The sequence below is a fragment of the Gossypium arboreum genome, chromosome 10 (assembly GCF_025698485.1).
Source record: "Gossypium arboreum isolate Shixiya-1 chromosome 10, ASM2569848v2, whole genome shotgun sequence".
NCBI classification, from domain to species: domain Eukaryota; kingdom Viridiplantae; phylum Streptophyta; class Magnoliopsida; order Malvales; family Malvaceae; genus Gossypium; species Gossypium arboreum.
Genome location: NC_069079.1, coordinates 35,314,175 through 35,327,595, shown reverse-complemented (window position 1 = coordinate 35,327,595; position 13,421 = coordinate 35,314,175). Strand labels below are relative to the sequence as shown.

Sequence of the window (13,421 nt, the reverse complement as noted above, 5' to 3'; positions counted from 1 at the left end):
TATCAACTTCCAACAACATAATTAACTACTTTTATGCAATTAAGTCCTTTTTTATATTTTTACAAAATTACCCCAACATTTTATCTTTTATGCAATTTAGTCCCTAAACTCAAAACATGCAATTTAACCATTTTTATTCAAGTTTCAATTTAACCAAATATTATTTTTGCAATTATTCCACATCAAGTACAAGTAATTTTATCATTTTGACAATTTAGTCCTTAATGTCAAAATTATCAAAAATTACTTTACAAAGTAGTCCAATCTAATAACGAAGCTTAATAATCTTCCATAAACTTCAAGAAACAACTCAAATCATCAATGGAAAAATTTATAACATTTTACAGTTTTACGAATGTTAGCTAGATTAAGCTAATACGAGCTTAAAAACATAAAAATTACTAAAAATGGGTGGAATTTCACTTACCTAATATGAAACCAAAGCTTGACCAAAGGTTTTCAAGCCCTAACAATGGCTATTCGGTTCTTTTCACACGAAGAAGAAAGAAAAATGATGATATTTACCTTTAATTCATTAAATTTAACTTACCATTTAACTATTTACAATTTTAACCTTTTAATTTTAACTTATAAAATTACTATCTTATGTCCATAAATGTCCATAACATATAAATATGGTATAATTACCATCCAAGGAAGGTTTAATTGCACAATTGGTTCTTCAATTATATTAAATTCTAACTAAACAAGCTTAATTTCAACTTAACCTAAACTAATTAGGACTAAATGAGAAATAGCCCAAAAGTTAGTGGATTTAATCATGTCACCATCGCTTGGTCTTTTTGACTAGGGTTTAATCACCATTTGGCCCCTTTAGTATTTTAAATCTATAGTAGTTAACTTTTACGTCTTTGCAATTTAATTATTTTACCTTAATTAAGCAATTACTTGTAAAAATTACCGGACCAAACTTCAATTCACCTATAATACGACTATGTAAGTATTTAATAAAATATTTACGGTTTTAAAATTACGAAAATGAGGTCTTAATACCTCATTTTCAACAACCACTTGACTTTCGGACTGAACCACTTATACTAATCATTACTCAAATTAATTAAAATTCATCAAATCAAAATTCAATATAAAAATTATTATTGACTCGTTTAATTTAAATACTAATTTTATGAACTTACTCGTTATATTTATGGTCTTAAAATCACTATTTCTGACACCATTAAAAAATGGGTTGTTACATAATGGATGGACATTAATTGCCATGTAATCCACCTATATGGACATGAAGTGATGCCGCTTTAATGAGAGTTTTCTTTACAGTTTTCTCTCGTACATGTTCATGAAACGGGATGAGTACATGACCATAACAGTGCTAAAGCAAATAAATTCTTACTCTACTACTTTACAGTTATATGTGTAATTTTTTCGGTATTGACTTTGTTGGTACTTTGAGAGTTTGCACTAAAGGAATGTTCAATATGCAGAAACCTTTCTTTATGCATGATCATTGTGTACTTATTTTCTTAAATTAGCAATCTAGTGGAGTTGTTGAAAATTGTAGATTGCAAATTCATTAGACATTATTAATGGATCACTTAGTGTGATTCATGAACACTTATTCGAATTAGAAAGTGATGATTTATTCATTCAATAGATACATTTGATTTCCATGGGACATGTTTCTTCTAAGAAGTATGTCCAATACAGAGGGTTGTGGCTCTTCAATAGTGTCCATTAAATGCATATAAATAAAGGGACTATGGTGCTCAAAATATATTATTATTATTACAATCAAGCCAACTTTAGAAATTAGAGTAAGAGTTAGGGAATTCCTCGATTTTGCTAATCAAAGGAAATAAAAAGCTTTGTTGTATACTGGGAGGACCTTTGTCTTAACCCTTAGCAATTTTGTGTGGGGGCAAATTATTCTCATTGGAAAGCATCATCTGCGCCACAAAGTCTACGGTTTTAATTTCATATTGTCTCTGGATTTATCATCTCCACTCAAATTCTCCAACACCTTGTGGATCATTCAGAAATCCAAAAAATGACTTTATATTTAGAAGCTCCAACCTAAATCCTATTGTTGTTGTAACACCCCTACACTCGGTTCAATTGTATGACCCGATATAAGACTATTAGATTTGGTGCCAAAACGGTTTTGGCCAGATATTGTTTAATTTAAACATTTATACATAGTATTTCAACTTAATTAATCCAAAAATTATTAATATAAATGTGTGGGGGTCATTATTAGATGTTAAAATATGTTTAGAAATGGTTTTAACATTGTTTTTACTCAAACCAGGGGAAAAATATCGATACCAAAACAAAAGGTATCTATACCACTGTATAAAATCAATACCAAAATGACATTTTGGAACTCTGGAAATTTAAATTTTGATAAATGTATTGATACCTTAGACTTAGGTATCGATACCTAGCCTTCAATATCGATATCAATGTTAAAAACGATACCAAAATCACATTCTATTTTGGCAAATTAGTATTTCAAAGCTTAGGTATCGATACCTTAGGTAAATTTTGGCAAAAATCATTTTAAAAGTTCACTATACCCCTTGCAACTTATATAGATTCTTCTCAATACTCAAGACCAATTCAAAATGTATTAAAACTACTTAAAATCACTTCAAAATCAATCAATATCAACAAATTACCAAACCACATTTGCAAACATACTTACAGTTTCACCAATTCATTTCATATAGACCAAAATACTTCAAGTAAACCAAAACAGATAGAATTTCAAGAGTTTGCATTTTAGTCCCTAACACATGGGAACACATTTGGTTTACCTATGTACATGCCATTTTAACTCGAAATATGGTACCTACTCTTGAAGCTCTTGAGGATGTGATGAGAAGAGAGATCTCCTAGACCGACTCTATCTCTTCGAGTCTAACTGTACCTACGAGTTAAAAAATAAACGCATTAAGCTAGTGAAGGCTTAGTAAGCATTAAAAGAATTAAATAGATAAATGAAACATAACATAATATTTTAAACTTATTCAACTAAAACATATTTACACAATTTATTCAACTAATATATATTTACACACATACAAGTTTCTTCAACTATACCTTACTTTAGTGAAATTTAACTTACCTTTTGTAAGTTATCAAACTTACCTCAACACATTGATGATTCACTTTTGTTCACAACTCATATTCTTAGCCCAAAGTAGACTTTATAGAATACATCGGATATACAGAACAAATATATAGGTGCATTATTATGCACTATTAAACAGAGAGCACTAAAGTGTGATACAGAGAGCACAAATGTGCTAATAATCGGAGAGCACGCTATGCCACTAATATCCTAGCAGTTCTAATTTTTGTCTACTTGGGCGTAAAAGTTGAATTTCATACATTTAAATTCTTTACATAAGTATTTCGGAAAAGATTTCACATTTCTCGATCATCTATAATTTAGCTCTCATTTCACAAATCACAAATATCAAACCTTTTTCACACATATACTTTTACCACAACATCATTACTTAGTGTTCAAACAAATATGCCATTTCATATTCTCCACCTATAATTTTCTTTACAATTTTCATAATTTCATAATCCCCATTTATTATTTATTTACAAATATAGATATATATGTTTAACTTGCCTATTCTAAGTAATTTCATATCACAATATAAGCATTTAAATAAAAATAATTTAAAATCTTGTAGTACTTATAACAAAAGGTTGAGATGATGTATTTTCTTCTTCTTTCACTTCTTGATGTTCTCATTTCCTTATCCTTCAATTTTATCCTCTCCTTCTTTTCTTTCTCTTTAATTTTCATATCAAACACATAACATTTATATGTTAAAACTACAATCAAGTGACTTTCCTATACTATTTAATATAAATAAACATGTATAGTATGATAATTTTATCATTTATTACCTTAGCTCTTTGAACACCTAAAAACCTAACTTATGTTTTTCTCTCTTTTAACCCATCTATGGAAATTTTCTCATGAAATGAAGTTGTTCACTAGACTTTTCTTTGATTTTTACGAAGGAAATTCCAAAGAAAAATAAAGGATTGAAGCTTGGATGGTTCAACAGTGATGGAAGGACATGAAAGGGAATTAAAAGAAAAGTTGGATAGAAGTTAAGGGGAGAAGAAAAAGTAGTGACAGTTTGGTGTTTGAGAAAAGATGATATCTTTTCATCTTTTCTCCATTTTTCTACACCATTCCACTAAAATATCTCACCTTTTTAATTAAAATGGTCAAATTACTATACTAATAAGTCTTAAGCCATCCATCTTTATACTTTTAACCATCATCATTACATCTAATAAATATCTACTTGGCTAATTACCACTTTGTCCTTCCTCATTTTTCATATTTCTTAGGATGACTCATACTACACTTTGGTTAAATCTCCTAACTTAATATTTTTCTTACTTTGGCTACAACAATTTCTTTATTCTTTTAACTAAATCAATGTATCTATTTTAAAATTTCCTATCTAAAGAGTATTTTTTTTTAATTTCTTATTGGATCTATATACTTCCTAATTTAATACTCAAAATTCCTATTTATTATATTTCAAAATTTTTATACTAATTTTTGACTCGATCCATCACTGTACCTAACCCCGAGTTAAAACGCTAATATTATAATTGTTGTTAATAAAATCTTTGATGTTTACCATTCTATCATCTACTCCTTTTATTGAAACTCCCGGTCAATCCAACCAACAAAAGATTCAATTGACTATCTCTTTTGAGGATCTCCTTGCAGATTGGACTCTTTCTTTATGTATTACTCAAAATCGATATAACAACATGATTGGAGGAGCTACCATTGCTCAAAATCCCTGTAGCTTCCAACTTTTAATAATCCCTAGCTTCACATTTGCAAGCAAACTCCAAGCTAGAATCCTCATTCTTCACGCTATCCTTGTATTGCTTAAATCTCATGATATTATTTCTCGTAGGCTACAAGGCGATAACAAAAGATGGACCAACATAATTTTGGATGCATTAAAATAAGATAAAGGCTCTTCAACCTACCTTTGTCAACATCAAACTTTTGAACTTTGTTTAATATTTTTATAAATTTCAATAATATTTTTACAAATTTATTTAAATTTTTAAAAGAGATTTTTAAATTTAAAAAAATAAGTTTTGAAACAAATGAACTGGACAACCTAGAAAAGAAGTATTTTTTTTTCAGAGAATTTATTTATTTTTTAAATTTTTGTTGACGAGGAAATTGACACAGAGCACCATGTTAGTGATGTAACAATCTAAAACAAAAGAAAAAAAAAATTTGTTAGAGGACTTAATTAAGTTTATTTTTCGCAAAAGAACTTAATTGATTTTTCGCAAAGTACAAGAATTTATATACCCCTTTAACTTCAAAATAAATAAAATTTATCTTTTAATAAAATCAATTTCATTGCATAAGAGTAATTTTAAATTTTTACTGTAAAAAAGTTTAACTATGAAAACAAAGCGATAAACTTAAATAAATCTAACCAAGTAAGCATGTAGCGTGCACAAGATAATTTATAACAAAAAAGTTGAGTCTTTAACCAATTCATATCTACTACTAGAACAAACGTTAAACTGCATTGTAGGTCACCCAATTATATTTAAATGTTTTTTTTTAATTATGTAAATAAAAAGTTATAAAATATTAATCAACTTATTGTATTTGCTTTCTTTTTTTTCCGATTCTATTAACTACCCTTAATTTTGTGACGGAAAAATGGCGTGGCAGTTTTTAAATTTAACATAATATCAAATTTAATATTCAATATTTATATATTATGTCAATTTAATCATAATTCTAGAAAAAATTAAAAATTAAAAAAAAATTCAATGTTTCACTTCCTCTTTATTTTCGCCATTTTCACTTCCTCTTGTGAAGCTAAGAATTAATGAAGGAAAAAAAATCAAAAACCCTAAATTCCTTGGATTAGATCATATTTAGAGTCTCTTTCTTACAAATTATGGTATTTTAGTTATAATTAGATTTTTTTATCAACTTTTTGATTTTTTTTTTTGTAGTTCTGATCCTAATAAAAGAATAGAGTAGCCTAATATTAGCTTTGGATTTGGAGTTAACTAAAGATGGCGAGGTTGCGATTATGATGAGATACATGGGTTAACATATTTAACATCACATTGACACCAGTGACCAGCCCAGCACCAAAATTTATTCAAACTCATTCAATTCCCTCGTTATTTCTCTTATTTTCTAGATTTTAGCAAACACCAAACAACATCCAATGACAATAATTTTCTTTTCATTGAAAATATATATTTTTTAATTTTATAAAATCTTCACAAATACATACATTATACAAAAATATGTCTATCGTCACAAAATATCAAAGTGAATGTAAATATAACTGTCGAGTTATAAATTAAAATAATGAGACCAACAATATTTTTAAAATAATAAAAGATATACTTAAACGTTGTTCCTATTTTGATTATTCTAATTTATTTTTTCAATGTTATTTCATTAACAAGACAACCATATTGACAATTTTATATTATGTTTTAAAAATTACAAAAATTTTAATTTAACACTGCCCCATCAATAAACAATCCATCATTCCTTTCCAATTGTCATCATCAGGCAGCATCCAATTGGCCACTTAGCAAAATTGAGGCTTAGTTTAACCTTACTTCTTAAAAGTGCTCAAAAGTACTTCTTAAAAATGCTTTTGCGATAAAAGCTAAAATTTTTTGCTTTTGTTTTTAGCTAAAAAATTCTTTTTTTGTCCCAAAAGCACTTTTGAAAAACTCAAAAGCCTCTTGTTTAGCAATACTTTTATCTCAAAAGTATTTTTTATCGCAAAAGTGCTTTTTAAAAACAATGTTAAACTAAATCTTTAACAACCCTAAAAACATTTCTTTTTTTTTTTTCTTCAAGTCATTTGCTTCTTATCTTTTGTTTTGCTTAGTAATGGTGTCAACCTTCAGGCTGGCTATCGCCTACCTTTTTTCTCTCTCATCAACTATTTATTTTTTTCTTCTTCTCATTCACTACACATGTCTTATAACACCCATAACTCGTCTCCATTGTTGGATTAGAGTTTCAGAGTATTACAACAGTACAATTCAGAACATTTAACTTCAAACAGAAACAAAGATTCAAATTAAAGACTAACATTCAAATACACATTTCATTTATAGAATAGTTGCACTTACGAGCCTTAAATATGGCCTATGAGGCCTTAAAAATAGTTTGGGAACATTTAGGGACTGATTTAAAACAAAAGGGAAAATTTTAGAAAAATTAAAAAAATTTGAAAATATGGGTTACACGACCGTGAGGCCAGGCCATGTGTGCATTCAAAGTAAGGTCACATGGTCGTGTAACTCTTTGAGACCGTGTGGAACAACTTGCACTTAAAAATCAAAAGACACACGGCCATGTGAGGAGATTGTGTGCGACACACGACTGTGTGATAGCCCGTGTCTCAGGCCGTGTGTCTTATAATGTACCTTCAAAAACAAGTTTATTAAATTGTGCTTACTTGAACCACAAGTATACCATTTACCAGCATTTAATCCTATTCAAAACACACCTAAACAAGCCCAAAACATGTCAAACACACACATACCATTCAGTCTAAATGCCTATCCAGTGTACCTTCATTGGTACCACAAATAAACATCTAAAACAATTCAAACTCAATGCTAAAAGACTAACCTTAAACATACATCTCACATACTATTTGACCATTTCTTTCACATCCTAAATCTACCATAAGTCACCTACTTCAAAATATATTCACAAGTGACCAAATCACATATTTACATATTTATTAACAAGCTAAAATCAAACATATGAACAAGTACTCTCAAAACACATCACATTGGCCAAATAGCATAAACACCTATTACATGCCATTTATAACCATCAACATAATAACCAAAGTCTACTAAAATGGTAGATGGATAGTGTGATTCTTCTCCGAAAAAATTTCAACCGATCAAGCTTTCCGATGATCGCAAAATAAAGAAAACAACAACATAAGAAACTAGTACTTAGGAAGCTCATATAATCTTAAACGTAAACTTATCTTTTGAACTCAAATTATATGTATTTGATGCATAATCTCATTATCATTCTCATGAATTTATGAAATCTTATACACATCACAAGTCCCACAAGTTAGTGAGCTCGTCAACAAAAATATATAATCTCATTATGTCATAAAACACCTAATAGTAGCATATCAAATATACCTTTCATTCCTCATTATACCAATTTGCATAAAGCATCCAAATCAAAGCCTAATATCAACATCTTCCATTTCAACTTTCATGATCACATATCAATTCATATAATTAAGCTTACTCTTTTAAGTCTTTATTACCCGTTGAACCAAATGAAACAAATGACTTTATTATGGCTAGAGGTGTGCATGGGTCGGGCCGGGCCGGGTTCGGGCCGGGTTAGGGCCGGGCCCATAAAAAAATTTCAGCCCGTTTTCAAGGCCCGGGCCCTGCCCGGCCCGAATTATGGGCCTGGAAATTTGTCCAAGCCTACTGCCCGCCTTGTCATATTAATTTTTTTGCTTTTTTATTAAATAAAAACTTTAAAATACAATAAATCAAATACATTTAAAACATAAAACAAATATTAAAACAAAAATAAATAAAAATGGGACTAAAATAATTATTAAAATAATATATAAATTAAAAATATAATAAAAAGTAATTATATTAAAATTAAAAATTGAAACAAATTAAAACTAAATTAAGAATTAAATTATATTAATAACAAAAATTTTACAATATCAAAATAACATCGAACAACAAAAAAGTAAAGTAAAAGTACTAAAGTTATTTAAAATTAAAAATAAAAAATTTAAAAATAATTTAATATTAAAATCAATAAAAGGCTGGCCAAAAAATCTTACTGAGGCTGCCCGCTTTTCTAAACGGGACTCGTTTTTGTCCAAACCCGTTTTTCGGGCCTATATTTTTACCCAAACCCTCCCATTTTTCGGGCGGGCCGCCCGGCCCATGCACACCTCTAATTATGGCATAAGACATTACAAGTAAACATATTTAAAATTCTATTCAGCCTTCTATTTGCATAATAAACTTCAAACCATTAATATAATACTCGTTTAATTTGTGTACCTTTCCAAATAACTCATTGTTCAGAGGATCCCGTGGTATCTTCCAACCTCGGTCTTACACAATCCCCAAAAGATGTCATATTATCTTTCAACTATTGTTTTTCATTTTCGATTTAATGCTATAGTATCTTTCAACTATGGTCTTTTTTATTATTATTATAATGTCATAGTATCTTTCAACTATGGACTTTTTCTTTTCGAATATAATGCCATAGTATCTTTCAACTATGATCTTTTCCTTTTGGTTTATATCATTTCATACTTGTATTCATGTAACTCACATTTTTCATCAATTCCATCTATTAACTCACTAAGACAATTTCATCCAATTCAGTATATGACACAATAAGCATATACATTATACATAACATAATTATTTGTTAACAAATACGTAAATCAACTAGTGATATATTAAATTATTATACAAACTTACTTCGATTAAATGGTTGCAAAAACAAAGCCAATGACTAGTGCAAAACTTTAGCTTTTCATCAATTTAAATCCAATTGGTTCGTTTCTTAATCTATAATGATTAAATTCAATTTATCAAATTCAAATTCAAACACATATTCCAACTCATTTTTATGCATATGAACTTAAGTTTTTATTATTTACACATTTTCCTTAAACTTTTACATTTATCACAATTTAGTCCCCAAACCCGAAATTCTAGATTTATCAAAATTTCACAATTTCTCATGCTAGCCGAATTTCTTTCTATACTTATGCAGTCCACAATTATTCAAATATCACAAGAATTCCATGTAAATTTTAATATTTTATCAAATTAGTCATTAAACTAAAACTAACTAAAATTACTTTACAAAATAATCCTAAACAACAATCAAGATTACAAATTCATTATTTAACATCAAGAATAACTTAGATTCATTAAAGGAAAAATCTAAAATCTTTAAAGTTTTGAAAACAAAAATATAAGTTAACTAGACCTAATTACAACGATCTAAAAAATATAAAAAAATATAAGAAACGAGTTTAAACGAAACTCACCTGCAAGAAACTAATGATGGGCCAACCTTAAGCTTTAAAAAATTGTGTTATTCATCTTCAAATTCCTCAGCCAAGTCTCTTTAGGAAGATGATGTTGTTTTATTTTATTTTACTTAGATTTAATTACTAAATTTAGCCTTTTAGTAAAACATTCAATTAAACCAAAACACCAACCTACAACCGTCCATTAAGTTATAACATGGTATAATTGTCATAACAGTCCTCCCTCATTTAATAATTAAGTCATCTAATTATTATAATTCAATAGTGATTAAATTTTATATTTTTTACAATTTAATCCTTTTAATTAATTAATTATCTAAACATTAAAATTTCTTAATTAAATTTTAATATAACCTTAATAACACTTCGTACATATCTAATAAAATATTGACGGGCTTGGTTTATAGAAATGAGGTCCGATATCTTATTTTCTAAAATCACTTGACTTTAGAGACATACCACTTGAACCTAATAATTCGTTCAATTAACAAAAATCATTAAATCAAATTTCAATGTAATTCTATACTTGACTCGTAACTATTAAATAATAATATCTACGGACTCACTCGTCAGATTTGTGGCCCTGAAACTACCGTTTCCAACACTTCTGAAAAACGAGTTTTTACCTGTCTTCTCTCTTTTCAATTTGTAGATCTATTTTGTGGTTATCTTTGTTTCTTCACAAGTTATGATGTACAGATGATGGTGCCTATCATTCGCTAAAACTCCACTAGCGACCAATAGTTTTTCTTGGAAAGTGGGTAGTTAACTTCTTAATCTGTTTTTGTTTTGAGAACATTTCAAAATAATAAATGATTTCATGTGTTGATTTAGACTCGTGTTATCTTAAGTTTTATATTTTTTTTGTTTGTTTTTCTATTGTTTAAGAAGTCTTCAGTTTTAGAAGTTTTTGTCTGCTCTTGTAGCATGTTTTTTAGTCTTCCTTATGCATGCAATCTTAATTTTACAAGTGATTTTAGGGATAATTTTGTTGTTGTCCTCTTTAGTTTGGTGAATGCTCGATTCTTTTGTCGATATTTACTTTCCGCTTTAGACCATTCGGGACTGATTTCATTATCGTATTAAGTGCTTACAATCACTCTAAATATGTCGTGCTTGAGTTGTGACAAAGTTAATTGTCAACATGTCATAATATTCTATTGATGCGCTGAGGTTAAAACCTTTGTTGTGTTGATAGAGCTTGTCCTTCACTATCTACTACGAGTATTTACTATTTTTTTTAAAAATTATATGATTCCATTTATTGAATAAATCAATAAATTTACCTTAAAAAAACAATACCAAACTATCCCGTAATCAACCGCAATTATTCTGGAATCAGACAAGCTTAATAGAGGCAAACGTCACTTAAATTTCAGCTTTAACTTGGCAAAACTCTCAACTCCACTCAAACAATAACTCTATCTTTCAGCTTATTATTGGACAATTAACTAAAAATTTCTTTTCATTTCATTACATTTTTGGATCAACCAATAAAAAATTTCGAAACTCACTGGCGATCACAAAGCACAAGATTCCTGCCATCCAAGCATATAAAGCAACATCTTCTTCGTCCTTCTTCCTCCGAGGTACCGACACCGGCACCGGCGCTAACGAAGACATGATTCTCGCTGGATTCTTCGACGGTCTTTCCCGCCTCCGTTTCATGTAAACGACTTTGTCACCTCCCCCATATCACCACCATCTCCATAAACCAAAACATCAACGAGATTCAAATCCTCCGTTGGCGGAAACTTCCGGCAACAAATTAAAGGTCCAGCAAAAAACAGCCTAGGCCTACGAAATCGAGATTGGTGGTGCTTTCTTCATTACCACTAGATTAATCCAAAGGTAACGCCTTCGGTACTGTCAAAATGTCTAGATCTCTACACTCTGTTTGCTCACCGGTAAAATGCCTTTATATTTTTGGTTGAATTTTTTCTGTCAAAAACTTCTGTCATTTTCGTTGTCACATGCAATCTTATTGGTTTTTTCTTTTTTGAAGGTATTATGGCAAAGGTTAACGAAGCAGCGGGGATGGAAATTGATGATCCAAATTCAAACATTTCTGACCAGATCAGCCTCAAGTTCTCAATCAATGGTCAGTTCTTTGATGTTTCTTTATCGAATTTTTAACTTCCACAAATGCATCAGCTGTAGTAATTTGTTGGCAAGATTCATGCAAATTAATTGCAGTTGGTTTCCGTTTGGCTAAGTTGGCTAATTGGAGGATGACCTGGACGCCGGCCGCCGATGATGATGACGGTCGGTTGTTTACTGATGGGGGGTGTTAGATTAAAAAGTTTGTAATTCTTAAAGTGACTAAAAAAAGAATATTCCATTTTGTAAATTTTACAACAAAATATAAAATTGCTGACGTGGCTGAGTGATTATTTTTAAAAAATATTTTAATGATTAAATTGATAAAAAAATTTAAAGTGGCAAAAGTTAAAAAAAACATTATTTTAATTAGGTGAATTTCAATAATTTACTTAAAAATGCTGAAAAAACAATTAAAAGTAACAACGTAAAATGCTAAAAAATAAATTGAGATAGATTGTATACAATAGTTGTGATAATTTTTATTTTAACAAATTTATATATCCAATTATTTTAAATTTAAATTAAATAATACAATGTTAAGATAAATAATGTATACCTTTATCATAGCTTTTAAATTTAATCAAATTATTTTTAAAAAAATTAAATATCTCAAACAGATTAAATTTAAAATAATCTCAAACAGATAAATTAATAGTAAATAAAGATAATTATATTAATATTAAATAAAATAAAATTCCCCAACCCCGTCAGCCTCCCTCCCCTACTTCCCCCACCACCGTCCTCTCTCATGCTGCTGCAAATTGAGATATAACAAAATTGCAGCAGCAGTCTAAAACTAGAATGCATGATTTCAATCTTAGCTCTTGATTCAATTCTACTTTGACTTTTGAACTGCTGAAAGTGAAGAGTTGTGAAGAATATGAAAGTGTATTTATTTTATTTAATTTTAATATTAATGAAATTGTATTTATTTACTGTTAATATAAATATTAATATAAAATTAAAATTCATATTATAATTGTATTAATTTAAAAAAAATGGAATCTGTAATTTTAAACTAAAATTAAAATTTTTAATAAATTTGTAAGATATAATTTTACTTTTTAGCTTTTTAAAATTGTTTGATTTATCGGTTTAAATTACTTTTTAAATTGGTTGATGGGTTCCAGCTTAATCAAATCACATAGATAGACAGATATAGTTTTATTCAAAAAT

General features: G+C 28.7%; 1 long non-coding RNA gene across 1 annotated transcript; it reads left to right on the top strand.

The window, feature by feature from the left end:
• The first annotated feature begins 11,467 nt into the window (after positions 1-11,467).
• LOC128281989 (uncharacterized) lies at positions 11,468-12,519 on the top strand. The gene is made up of 2 exons (XR_008272300.1): positions 11,468-11,993; positions 12,148-12,519. It is a non-coding gene; the product is annotated as an uncharacterized LOC128281989 (long non-coding RNA).
• The last annotated feature ends 902 nt before the right edge of the window (positions 12,520-13,421 follow it).